At 38.1% G+C, this 14,810-nt stretch overlaps 1 protein-coding gene across 9 annotated transcripts in view; it reads left to right on the forward strand.

The window, feature by feature from the left end:
- The window catches only part of FHIT (fragile histidine triad diadenosine triphosphatase), a 531,998-nt gene that overhangs the window by 486,647 nt on the left and 30,541 nt on the right, over positions 1 to 14,810 (forward strand). The gene's annotated exons all lie outside the window — the stretch shown is intronic.

Raw genomic sequence — 14,810 nt, forward strand, 5'->3', positions numbered from 1 at the left:
AATAGTAAATAAAAGGCCCGAAGTACTGCACCACATGAAAGTGTTAAAGTGAATAAGGTTGATGGTTCCACTTAATCAGAAACTGTGAGAAACTAAATGTTGTGAAATGCTTATAAGCCTAGGGACTGGGGTGCTCAAAGACAATTACCAACTAAACATTTCATTAATGAAATAATGATTAATTATAACTACTAATTAAAATTCAGGATTATGGTGTTGGTTTTAAGTATTAACAGGAGTAATGATATTACCATTTTTAATGAAATTCCAGTAAATTATAATACAACATAAAAAAATAGGTACAGGCTACAGTAAGATTAAGAGTTATTGTTAAGCCCAGAGGCATAGAATTTTCCCAGCTGGTGAACTTAAGTTAAGTAAGTTTAATGCACTATAATTTAATTACTAATCATAGTTTTTCTTCACAGTGGGAATTGATATCAGGTTTATATTTTACGAGAACAAAAGGCACAATTTGAATACCTGCTCTGTGATGGGTGATGGCATTGTGCTACAGGCTACAAATAAAACAATATTTGGCAGACTGCTGCATAACATTTGGATTTAGATATATTACAGTATGATTTAAATATTATTTAATTAATGATTATTGGATTAGAAATTAAGTAGGCCCTGTAGATTTTGTAATACAATTTTAATGCAGCCTTTGTGAAGAGCACACTCAAAACAATTTTGTATATATATTAAATATATCTTCCTTGAATAATTCATACATGGGCATATTAGTAAATGTCAGATTCCCACAAGAAGATGGAATTTGACCTACATTAATAAAGCTATTTAGGATTCATTAATTGTAGACAGATTTCTTAAACTATTTGCTATTATTCACCTTTTCATGCATAATGCAATATGTTGGCTTAAATACAATTCCTAATTTACATAGTGTTGGCTGTGTTGTCCTTCTTGATATTCACTATTTGACTTCTCCTAACCTGGCTGACTTATAGGTCCTCTTACTAATTTGCTGTCTTGTGAAGTTCTCAAATGTCAAGGTCAATCAGAAGTTGTGTCACAGTTGGTTGTACCTGAGCAATGAATGAAACTTCACTTTTTCTTGAGTTTTATGGAGCATTTAAGAAGTATTTAATGGAACTATTCTAATGAGATACCTGACTCATGTTTCACTTGATGGCAATGCATTCTCATATTTACATCACTGATGGACAAAGACAGATCCTACAACAGGAGATTTGGTTCAGTTGCATGTGAATATAGGGAATATTAACAAATCTGAAGAATTTGGCTAATGCTGAATAATGTATTTGTACTTCTGCAGAATGATATATGGAAGCCACGTATATGCTAAGTATACGTAGGTTCAGAGAGAATTTGCCTTGAAGGATAAAAGGCTTTTTATTGTTATTTATATTTATAATTAGCTCTTTGTGTTCCAAAGAGATAAAGCATCTGAGACAGTGAGCAAATCAGCACAAAACAAGCCTGAGGATATACAAGTAGATACACAAATGGCTCTGTAGGCTATGCACAAAGCCAATCCAGTGAAAGGGTCGATGTGGTGGCAGCCCAATAACATTAAAATCTGATCATTAAACTAGTCATTTGCGGTGGTTTAATACCCAGTAGGCATGGTGGTGCTTAGCTGCCCATCGGGTGTTAAAACACCACATCATTAGTTCTCCTGGCAGTTTTCAGTGTGCTCAGGCAGCAGACAGACTTACAGATGAGCCGTTTTCTAAATGAAGTTTGATATGATGTTGCTGTGGGACCAGCAATGTTGTAAGTTGCTACCCTAAATGAATGGTGATGTGAAAGCTCCAGGTATACTCTGGAAGACAGTTTTTTGAGGAATGATGCTTCCTTCTTGTGTTTGGAAAGTAATCAGGTCTTCCTGAGAGCAACAGGCGTTCAATCAAAGCCATGTACGTTTGTGTTGGAATGCTAGAGTTAGATCCTATCCCAGGAGATGACAACCAGACCTCAGTTTCACCATTACTGCTTTTCTGTTTCTTCTATTCTTATTTTTACATGTTTATATCCAAGGTAAAATCAAATCAACAAACTAATTGTTGATGCAATTTCAGCAGGCAATTAATTTGAGGTAAACTTAGTACATTGCCAGCTTTTCCTACTGATGGTGTGCAAATACAGTCACAGTCCCATTTTGCTGTTTCAAAGTGACACAGAAACTGAGTTTATCTGTTATCATAATAAAATATCCCCCACGTTGTTTCAATGCATAAAATAAGTGGATAGGTGGCAAAGGAAGCCTAGTTTTGCAAACTAGACTCCTAGGTTTTGTAATTAGTCTAAAGCAAAGATGAAGCTTGACAGTCTTGCTCTTATATTGCTCTCTGGGGTACAAGTGCCTGTGTAGCTTTCAGAGAAGAGATGAAAATCAGCCAATACCTGGAATACTAATCTGTTATCTGTACACTTCTGAATGGGAAAATTGTGCCTTGTGGCAGACTCAGAAACACGTTGGTTTCAAATTTCTCCTTTGCTTAGTGGCTATGTACAGCAGCCACCAGATTGCCCAGTACCTCAGTAGTTTCTCCTCACATCAGCATTTTCGCATGGCAAAATTTCACAACAGCATGGAGCACTACCAATATATGTGACATTAAGTATCAGCTCATTGGTATTCTTTTTCCAACCCAAGAGTCGTGGTCGGGCCACACACTCTGGGTGGAATCTTTCAGGCAGAAGAGCTTTGCCTGAGGAAAATAGCAAATAACGGTGACATCCATTTGTCCTCACTGAGCTGAAATATTCTATTAACAATAGCAATTGGGTGGTATACGCAGAAATGTTTGGCAGGGTAAATAAATACAAAAGGATCTTATTAATTCCTAGAATGGGAAACTTATAATATGCGCTAATTGCAAAAAACTTCTAATTACCCATAATTTTCTTCTTCAAAGTATGTTGAAGAGTGTAGCATTTGTAGTGTTGTTGACCTTTTCAGTGTACTTTCAGGAGAAACCCTTATAAAAGAGGTGTAAAATTCATCTGAGAGCAATTAATTTGAACAATTAGAGGAATATAATCTGATTAACATGTATGTACATACCAGAACCTAAATGGACTTTAATGTAACAGCTCAGACTTCAATTTGTAATGAGAATTCATTATACAGACAACTAAGAGAATGCATGAATAGGACTTTCCTCACACAAGACAGGCTCAGTGGTAGTCCAGCTGTAAATGGAGAATGTGTATGAATTGTCATATGAATTGTCAACTATTTGAATCTTTTTATCTGATAAAAGTAAACCAATATACTTTCATAAGCCCAAAGTCTCATCAATACTTTTAAAGCACATACCCTAACCCTTAAATATTTGTTTAAAAATACCAAATTTCTGTCTCATTTTACAATTTCCAGGGAGAGGAAACTATTCTATGGCCTCCATGAATTAAGTCTGCTACAGTCATCACTTTAGAAACAGGGTAAGAGCTAGCTAAGCCTCTTGCTGCTGGTCCTGAGCCTTTGTCTCACAATATTATTAACCACATAGCAAGGAGCACACCAAAACTGGAACACTGCATCATTCATGTGATGCATTTCACTTTAGAGACTCAGATCCAATCTACAGGCATCATCTCCCATTGCCCTGTTGCTCTTAGGTATAAATTTTGCTTTCAAATTAAAGGACAGGAAGAAGGATATGAGATAAAAATTGCATAAAGGTATAAATAAAGAGTGGAGGCTCTTGTGAATCTGTTTTTCTTTTGCATTAATGTCCAGGAAATTTTTTTCTATTACTGCTAACTGAATCAAAGACTAAGACTGGATGAGGGTTTTTTTTTGTTTGCTTGTTTTTTTCTGATACAGGTGGTCCAAAAGCACGATTAACATATATATATATTAGTTTTAACTCAAGTATGATGCTTCTAGACCTTTAGGAAGAATTAATCTTTAGGTATTAGATATTCCTTTTATATTATATTTTTAATCTTTTCTGACCACTACTCCACTTATTTTTAATTTTACTTCACTAGTTGTCAGTTTCTGTAAAGTGTGATCATTCTCAAAATTGGGTATAAATGTTGATATGAACCTAATGTGATTTCAAACTTGTCAGTCGAAATCAGTGCACCTTGATCTTCCCCTTTGTGAGTGCCTGATGCTCCAGTTTATCAGATTCTTTATTTTGTAAGTTACTGAAGCATAGCTCCAATAAATAAGCCTACCTTAAAATCTGTGCCACTCAAAATATTTTTCACAGTTTTGTGCAAAGACATACATTGTTTTTATGCAGCTGTCTCTTTCTGAACTAATTTTATTGCTATACATCAAGTTTTAAAGACCATCTCATGTGAAACTTTGCCAATTCTTTAATGGGCTTAAAGTGCTAAGTATTCTTATTTATTTCTCAGTATTTACTTATGGGCACTGTAATGACAAGCAAATGTATGATCAGAGCTACAGAAAGCAATATATTCAGGCTGAATATACTGCATATGAGCATATGCATACTGAGCATAAAGGAATCAGAGCCATAGATGTCTCCTTCTTCCCCATTCTGCAGGTTGTCTTCTAGTGCAGGGAAGAAGGGCTAGGAGACACGCATATCTGCTCCCAGGTCTCATTTTATGTATGTATATATATGTGTGCATATATATATATATATATATATTTTTTTGTGAGCTCTGACGTCTGTTCTAGTCCCACAGAAAAGATTTGGCCTGATAGTTAGGGGCAGAGTCTGTTCCTCTTTTAAGTGACTGATGAAACATAAATGCGACTCTGGCACAGGTGGTGAGTATCGGCCCTGGGATAGTACCCATGGCTGGAGTGAATCGGGGGAAAAAGCTGCTTTGCTGTGCTTCCATAGGGTCATGTCTTCACCCAGGCTAGGTAATCAAGGCTGTGCAGGAGGCAGGTGAACCCAGCAGGATCACAGCTGGAGCCACCTATTTAAATCCTCCTTTAGGAAGCTTGACTTTTTCTATTGATTTCACAGTGGATGGAGTCTGTTTCACTCAGCCTATGGCTGGTAAGTCATTCTTCTTCCCATCTCATAGTAGCTGAAGATTAGATCTGAAAGTCTCTTCTGTAAGTAGAGGTGGTCCCTATGGCTCCAGCCTCATATTCAGGCTTGTTTTGGTATTCCAAAAGGTGCTGTACTGATAGATGGTGTTCCATTGTAAATGGACATTTCCAAAGAGAACAGCAAATGCATAACTAAAATTAAGTTGTTGAGCAATCTTAAATGAAGCAGGAAAAGGTAGGCATTAGATTTATAGGGCTGTAAAAAGATGGTTTTTGCATCTTGGATGCTAAAATCTCCAGGTCATGCTGAGGAGATGTCCTTGATAATTTGCATGGCCCCTGGAAGCCAAGCTGGGGTATATAAGCAGCAGCATTTCCTCTTGGAAAAGGAGCCCTGATCAGTGAAGGTTGTTGTGCTGACCTAGAAAACATCCTGGTGACTGAGTGCTATTGCATTCATGGGGTGTCATTTAACATCTGGACTAGGGAAAGGAAGTATCTAGTGAGCACAATAGGCAGAAAGAATGGTCAGAACTATAGTTTAAAAAGAAAAAAAAAAGTTGTTTTTATCTGCTAAATAGCAAGATTTAAAGCTTTGTGAATTGGCCAGCATGCTTTTGTTGAAAGTGTGCATAGAGATGTGCTATAAAATGAGACTGACTTGGACTCGCCTCACTTGCAGATCTCCAAGCCAGAGCCAAAGCTCTCTTCACACCTTTGTGTTCTTTCTTGTACCTTTACAGTATCTGTATTCCTTCCTCCTCACCCTTGAACAACTTTCAACATTTTCATTGCATGTCTAACTTAATGAGAAACTTTGGATGTGCCTGGAGCTGTATCCAGGGCTGTGCTCAGATGTTGAAATGACTGCCTGAAAATTGGCTTCCCAGGTAAAATTGGCTTGGTGTATGAAGTGTAGCGTGTTGTAGATGTTCTCTCAGTGCAATTTCTTTGAAGAAATAAATTACCACTGTGTTTTGTATTGGGAGAAAGAGTGTTTTGTTGTCTAAAGTGACCCATAAAGATAACAGTTCTAGAATTCGGCACTTTGCCTTTGCAGGTCTTTTTTAATAGCTTTAAAAATGATAAAGGTTTTCTTATTATAAGGGTCTCTGGATTACTTATCTAAATTATGAGTGAGGTGGATGTTATCCTTCAAAGGACAAGCTTTCTGCTTGCTGTGTTCTCAGACAAAGTATTTTCCGACAACGTGGTCTTCAGTGTTTGCCCATTTTTGCACTATAATGAGATGTATGCCACTACAAAACTGCATTAAAAGACTTTTTAATGCAGTCGGGAGCCACAGCTAACAGGCCTTCTATCAATGTAAGTGCTATAGCTCAAACTGATAAAGAGCTAAATCCCTAACAAGCTCTAAGTTTCAGCATGGAAATAGAAAGTAGACCTTCTCCGTGCATGTTTTAAGTACCTCATTAGTTCTCAATACGTCTTCATGAGCTGAAAGTAATTGATCTCATTACTATGTATATAAATGTGGCAAATTTCTTAAATTTTGCAACTTAGCTCTGTTCAATTAGCCTGTTTGTTAAAATATGTCTCTTCAATTAATTGCAGGGATAAGAGAGTGAAAGGGAATATATGCATATGTTAGGGTCTAGGGGACAGAGATGCTGAATCTCATCCAAATCTCAGCTATTGCGTTTGGGGATTTTGAGAAATGTGCTCTCTGCAGAAAAGCAATAAATAGTAAGAGCTTCTTGCTGCTGAAGCATAGGCTGTGTGTGCCCAGCTATTTCAGGTAGAGGTAGACTTGTGGTAGTTTTAATGATGCTAAAGTTTGGTCTCCATATTATTCATGTCATTACTTGCACTTTGTTTCTCTTCATCTGCCTGACAGGTATGTTTTTGAGGACTGGGGATGGCTCACAGAGCTCTTAACCAAGTCATACTGATGTGCTTAAATTTGCTTGCTTTAGTGGGTCTTTATAATATATTACAATGTATCATATTATAGTATAATATGTCTTTTTGCCACAGGTGCAAGAATGTTGATGACTTGATATCTTTAGTGAGTATGGGGTCTGGGCAATGAACAGGCCTTCTGTACATCATCTGCCTAAAGAACTTCCTTTCCTGTATCTGTGTTATAGGTAGTAAGTTAGTAGATTTGCAGTCTCATCAATCATCTGGATTTCACAAGCTGCTTGGACGTGAAATGATTCCCCTCTAAATGCCTGCAAAATATCTGTAACACTCTTGATGCTCTATTAAACAACTGCAATAAATTCCTCTCCATCCTCTGCTGTGCAGCACAGCACTTTCTGAGGAGCTTAGGTATTTCCTGTTACTCCTAGAATGGCCTGGCAAGAGGGGCAAGTTGGCCTGAGGTATATGACAGGATATACTGGGGATGCAGGGTCTTGTTTTCATGCACTCAGGTCTGAGCAGAGCTGCTGCTGTACCCTACAAAGTGTTCCTGTGCCTTCCCATGCACAGACCAGCTCCAGGAGACTGACAAAAGCCAACTGCAGACGCTTAAGTATCAGAGGGAATGGGAAATTGTCTGCCTAGATGATGCATTTTAGGTCATGTATGTAAGGGCAGCAAAGTTCCCTTTCATGACCCCAGCTGACAGTTGAAAAGGCAATAACTTCTGTGGAAGTCATACCAGTAACCGGCCTCTGGACTAAGCACACCTCTGCAGAGATCTGGACATCTAGAAAATATTCCAGCCCTGCAGAAGTAGTAGGGATAGAAGAAAGTTTTAAAGAAAAATGTATGTTAGTGCAGTTTCTAGGATACTGGAATAAATGTGAAAAGGCTGAAAAGCTCACAGTGGAACTTGTTTAATACAGTTTCGTAGAAGGAGCTTTATAAATAAAGTGTAGCTCTGGCAAGTAAGGAGAGTTCTTGTTAATCCATGGGGGTTAATTTGTTACCTGGTGGTGCCCGTTGTTCAAAAATGAACCGTAAGGATGGAATGACCAACACAGCATTTTTACCTCTAGAAGTTCTTGAGCTTACCTAGACATTGCATGGCAAGCCAAGGCTGTCCTCAAGCAAAGCTCTTGTCTGCAATGAAGGATTTATTTTTTTTAGTGGTTTCCTCCAATGTTTCTGACAAACTGTTTTTCCCTCTTTACAGCTCATGACTCCTAACAACTTTTTGAACAAAGTGATCTGTTCAGTTAGTCACACTACATAAAATGTACCTAGAAATATTTACAGCATCCCCTGCTACTTTTTCTTCAGTAATAAAAGAGCATGTGCTTGTTCTATTAATTCTAGCTTTTGGGGGGCAGGGGGTTATTTGTTTTGTGAGTAGTTTGTGTGCGACTTTACCCATAAACCAGATGTTAATACAAGACTCCACATGTTTGTGATCATTAGGCAATATTAAATGCTATCACTCAATCACCATTTGGGAACAAGAACCTTGGGTGTTCTGCTACCTGCAAAGCAGTAAAATTATTGTCTGACACATTTACAGGCCCAGAACTAGCAAGCTGCTTTTACGTGGAATATGGTGGGTTGCTTCAATACAGTGTCTTGCTGAGCTATTTATATATAACATCACCGTTAGATAATTCAATTTAAATACACAGACAGAAAAGAGTTGTAGGTCTTACAAATAAGAAATTGAGTGAGATAATTTGTTGGTTTTATAAGAAACTGAGTGAGATAATTTTCAGATAGGTTCTTCTGTAAATAATCCTGTAATCCTGGATGATTTTTTTTACCTGTTTGTTATTAACCTTTGCTACCTTCGCTAAAGAAACTAGAAAAGGCTGGATATTCACAAACACTGGAGAACTATATTTTTCTTTTATTTAAGTGTTTTTGCTAACAAAGAAACAGTATCAGCATATTTTCCAGTTTCCAGAGGGTTTTGAAAAGAATGATAGGAAACCATAAAACTCCTGAAAGGACTTTACCTTGGCTGAAGACTTTATATATTAAGAGATCAATTTTCTGATAAGATTCTCTGGAATGAAAGGACATTTTGTAATTTTAGCAAACATGAATACCAAAACTAGATGTCCATTTGGGACCTGGAGCCTGATACAAACCTCATTATAGACTATGAAAAGTTTCCTGGAGCTTTTATGGCCTTTGGATCTGGTCCTTTAATGTGTCCAGTAATGTGATGGTTGAAATAGTTTCTGATGCTTTAGTCTGCTCTCTGAATGCTGTATTGCTGCCAGTTTCTTTGGAAGGGCTTTAACTCCCTGGCAAGCCATTTCAGGGGGGAAGAAAACCTTCCAGCGTTGGCAGCAATTATTATGAGATATCATACACCTGCCAATGTCTGTTCCAACCTAATGTTGATAACAAGAGGTAAAATCTGGTTATTGATATTGATTACTGAATAATAAATACCTTTTGGGTAATGAGTTTTATTTGCAGTAAGTCAGTGCTCAATGATCATGACTTGCCCAAAGAAGCCGTGTCCTCAGTAAAACCCTCAAGCAGTGGTGCCCAGTTTGGGAGCTGTGCTGGGCGTCGTGGCCGGTTGTGTTTACACTGAAAGCGCTCTTGGAGAAACCTTCCCCTCGCCTTGATGCAGTAGCAAAGGTGTGAGTGTAATGTGAATTTTTAATTGCTTTGGAAGGCTTGTGCACGCATTACCCCGGTGTACAAAATTGGTGCTGGTATAATGCCTCTTATCAAGTCTGACATGGCAGGAAAAATCGCTCTTCTATGCAAAGACCAGTGATAATGTCACAGGGCAATAAAACTCCAAAAGCATTAATTTCAATTGTCCAGGTACAGTAATTGGATATTAAATATACAGTGGTTTCATCAGAAATTCATCAGCTCATACATTTACAGGCTGAATCTGAAGCCTACCAAGTTCAACAGGAAAGTAAACTTATTTCAGTACCCTTCTGTCTGGTTGCAACTTCCCTTTACTCCATAACCCCCTGAGAAATGCCCGTGTGTGAGCTCAGATCAGAACTTTTGTCTGTGAATTTGTGGGTTTCGATTCCAGTCATGTTCTGTGGCTGCCTTAGCCATGGTAGCTGTATCGTAATCTGCTTTCAGTGAAAAGACCTGAATATTGTAACTAGAACAAGTGTGCCTCTGAGTCTGGGTTTCCTCCAGCTGTGCAAAGTGCACGGCACCATCCCTTACTGCCCTGTGAGCCAAAAGATTTTGCCAAAAGCTCGCCTCCAGTGCTATGCCTCATTTTACAGGACGCACCTGCTGCAACACCTCGAATGCTGTCTGCTCTAAACCATGACAATCTTCTAAGGCTCCCACTGAGCTCATCTGTGTTGCCTGGTGGATATTGTAACCCTAAAAGCAAGTAATCGGTTTAGTCGAAATATAAAGGTTTCATTCGGCTGCAAATGCACATAGACTGTCAGTAAGCAGTTAGTCACAGAAATAAGGAACACAGCATAACCTTGGAACAAGCCAGGTATGCCACTGCAAGTGGTGAAACGCTCTCTGAAATGTGCTATCAGCAGGTATTAGATATAAGACTGTTCCTAGTCGTCTGCCTTCTGGATTACTCGGATTTTTATTTATTTATTGCTACTTGGTTGCTGGGTGAGCTTAATGCCTTCCAACAAGGACGGCTCTTGTCAAGGAGGTGGATTGTATTGCAGGTTGAGGTCCTGGATGGCTGCCATGCAAAGTGGGTTAGACAGAGAGGCTCCGAGTGAGTGCTACAGTAGCTGCAAATTGGCAGGTCTTCTGTGCATGGATGCCAGCTAGCCAATTCCCGCTTCACAATGTTGAATAATGAGCATTGTTCCTAAATTCTCTGAAGAATAAGCTCCATTAAGATTCTCAATGTAAATACTTCCTCTTACAGAAAGTAATGATTTTAATTTGTTTTAATTCTATTATTAGGTCTGTTAATAAAAATGTCTATTTAAACTAAGCCATCCACTAAAATTCTACAATATTAATTTTATGGACAACTTCCAGAAGAACTCTATTACTTTTCCTCCATTAAGGTAACATTATGGACTTTTAATAGAGCTCTTGGCTATAGCCATTTTTATTGACCTAGTTTGTAAATGAATTAATGCTAGCCCCAACATCTTCAGAATGTGGTACAATTATTTTTTTTAAGTATATTTGGTAGTTTCTTCATTACAACAACCTAACTTTTACCATACATTGATCAGGTGTATGTGTGCACTGAGAATAGTAGGTATAATTTAGTTTTGCTTAAAACTTTCTGGGCACCTCAGATAATGATTTTTAGTCTCTACCTAACCTTATTTTTTTCTGTAAGGCATAAAAATCAATTCTTACATGATCTCACCCACCAGCTGGTTCCATACAAATAAATCTCAGGATGAGATGTGTTAATTCTTTTAATAACGCTTTTTCTGCTCAATCAGATTGAATAAATGCAACTAGGTTACCCGAAGTGCATTATTTGTGGCTGATGATCTTTTTCCAAATCATGAATGCACCCAGACCTGACCATTTGTATCTTGTTTCTAAATTCGACAAATACTATAGTTTTCCTGTAGTTTTGGACAGAGGCTACAGAGTTTCATAAGGAACTGCACTGTGCTTCTGCACCTGACTCAGAGGAAGACCAAATCCTTTTCAGAGAGTTCAAATCTGGACTGCTCTGACAGGCAAAGCTCCTGTTCAGTTTGGGGTTCTCAGACAGCATCTCAGCATGATATTCCAAGCAAAGGATTGTGACTGACAGTGTCCTAAATTAATTGTGAAAACATACAATTCTTCAGGTCATGGGATTATTTTGTATTTGTGTTGCAGAGTTGTTGGACATGCATGACATTTGCATGCTCTTTAAAGCACTAGAATAGCCATTAGTCCATTAAATAGTCAATCCAATGGTCCATGTACAAGAATTTTATTTGAAAAGTAAAAGTAAAACAAATTAAGGATATCTGAGTGTGTTAATATTTAACTGAAATTTATTTAAATGTCAAGTTAGGTTATAGATGATTAATGTAACTTTTTTTTTCCAACAGCTATTTCATATAAACCAGCACTGTTCTGTATTCAACCTGAAGACTGTTTGTTTATGTCTGATGTGTTGTTTTTCTTAATGCATCTGCTCATATTGCATTTTGTGTTCTAGACTGTCAGGTTGGTATGAATAGGACCAAGCAGCACATCATGTAGCACTTTTGTAGTGCAAGGACTTTGTAATGGCACATCCTCAAAGCTGAGCATAAAATAGTTGACATAAAATTTATTTACTTATCTGAGTTGGCTACAAATAGGCGATAATACCAAGCTTTCTAAAGCATCATTTGTTAAAATGAAATGCCTGAGTCTGAAAGCTAAAAGAGGTAGTTGGAAAAGTGAATGTAATCTGCTACCAATTCTTTCTGTGCTGCTTTGCTTGGGAGCGCTGCTTATGTTTGCTGCCTTGTATAGCTGATACCAGAGAGATGGATGTTTACCCACCATACAGAGTCCCACTACTAATTCAATAAGTAGCTCAGGCTTTTCCTAGGTGCCCTCTTGAGGGCTTTTAAATTACCAGTAGGTTATTTACCAGGCTTCTGCATAAGAATTGAGCTCATTTCTGCACACTGAGTGCCTAGATGTGCCAGAGTGACTGATTCTAAGTAGTAGGAGTTAGTGGTTTAGGTCTTGATCTTATAAACAGTTGCTACTTTATTTAGCTTTATTCCTAGACACTGTCTCTTTAATTCCTTTTCATTTACAGCTATATTGGATCTGTCTGACAGATGCTAAGCACCGCATTTATATATTTTGGTCTTCCAAGGTGTGTAAGACCACACGTACAAGCATCGGGACTATATTCTGGTTTGATATACTGGGCTTGTCTTGGGACTAGACTGGCAGAGACTGCAGATGATGGGTAAGGAAGTAAAGCTGGATATGGAAAGATGAACAAGCTTTAAATGTGTCACTGCTGTCATTCTCTGCTTTTGAAAATGCCAATGCAGAAGCTCTGTGTGAGCACTAGACCTTGCTAGTCTGAAAGCCTAAAGGTTGTGCTGGCTTGTTGGTGGAGGTCGACAGAGGGATGTTTATTTTCAGCACTGTTCTCACACTGACAACTTCAGAGTAAAAGGGATCCACAAATGTATATGCTTGGTGACTTCAAGTAGCACTAGCATAACTTTTGCCTCTTAGTTCAGAGCTGAATAAAGTCTGGCCAACACATATACGCTGATTTGCCACTTGTGTATCATAGCTTCAGGCCCAAGAGCTAAATATGAGTTTGTTTAATGTTTGTTTATTAATATTTTAAAAACAGTTTAGCATAGCACAGTCATGTTTGACTTTTCAAAAATATTAAACAATATGGTGCTGTTAGTGCTTCATTTCAGTCCGTGCTCACAACTATTCAGGTACCAGGGTGTTTTAGGGATCAGTTTCTATACCCTGTACATAAAATATGTGGAGCCAGAAAGGAGGATCTTGTGTATGATCTGTGATGGGGATGTCAAGTCAACCATATATTTGGACAAATGTTTTTGTCTCCATATTTGTGATGTAGGTAAGTAATTTCTTATATGCATGGGTATTCATTGCATGGGTTCATATAGATGTCTGTATCCCAGCTGTGAATCAGCATTTATCAGACTAGGTGGTAATATGTTCCCTTCTGACCTTCACATCTCCAAATCACCCCAGCAGGGCAAAAGTCTCCTCAAGTGCTATTGCTGAAGGATCCTTTCACAGCCATAGGCTTGGGTGCCTTTGTGTGTATTTTAAGCATTATGGCTATGCTCAAACAAGTTCCTTGGTCTTTTCAGGGCCCCTCCCTGTTTCCATAATCAGTGACTAATCTCAGCAATGCAGACATCTCCTTTTTCGCTTGCTCTCTTTTTTTGCAGACTCTGCAAACGCCCTGTGCTGCTTTGCACATAGACTTGCCACTCTTGGTATAAGAACCTTTGCTGTTGTTTCCACCATCTGGAGCAGCCTCCGTGTATCTTTCTGCCTCATCAACTCTCCATCTCTTCAACTTTTGTCTTTTTTTTAAAGTAGATTTTCTCATCTGCATATGCTTCTTAATTTTTTCTCACTTTTTTATTGGTCTTATGGCTCAGTGCCTTAATTTATTCATCATACGGTGTCTTTACACCACTGGTTTCTATAATTTATATTGTGTACTGCCTGCATCCACTGTTTCCTTGTACTTAATTCTGGGAATGCAGTTGGTATGAAAGGCAGTATATGATATAAAGTTGTATTCTATTGTACAGAGATGCAGAGCAGCATCTGCTGCTATATATAAAAATATTCTAATTTTGGAACACTTTAGAACTAGCCCAAATTACTTTTTTTATTAAATAGGAAAAATATTCTATGTGATAAAATGTATTAAATTAATTCCAAAACAGCTTAGGAACTTTATGCGTGGGGGTTAATCACCAACACAAGGCTTATTAACTCTTGTTTTCATATAAATGTTTTTGTGTGTCTGGGGGTACATGTGTATGTACACTAGCATATAATACAGTATTGTTACAAATCTGTTGTTGGAGTTACATGATCAAAGGAAGCCTCTACTTTTTTCTTTTTTTTTGATGTTTTAGAGAAATTTTTAAGTTTGAGATCTCAACAGGGGAGCTTTGCTGCAGCCCGTTTTTCCCAGCCCATGGGTATGCAGGTTTCCTCTTCACATCTACACTTCTGTGCTGGCAGCTTGGTGTGGGCACACCACCTGAGCCACTCTGAAGCAAAGTTACTTGGCTCTCTCCTTCCTCGCAGGCCATCTGAAGTCCTCAAGTTAGAAGGTAGATTTGAGAAATTGATCTCAATGTGTGTGGCTTGGGTTGTTCAAGTACAAATTAAATTCAAAATGTATTCTGCGGAATTCTGATCGAATAGCCCTGCCAGTACTCTTCTGGCCTCCAAGTTGTATGTTTTGGGGACTGAA

The sequence above is a fragment of the Anser brachyrhynchus genome, assembly GCF_964034855.1.
Source record: "Anser brachyrhynchus genome assembly, chromosome: 10".
Classification (NCBI taxonomy): domain Eukaryota; kingdom Metazoa; phylum Chordata; class Aves; order Anseriformes; family Anatidae; genus Anser; species Anser brachyrhynchus.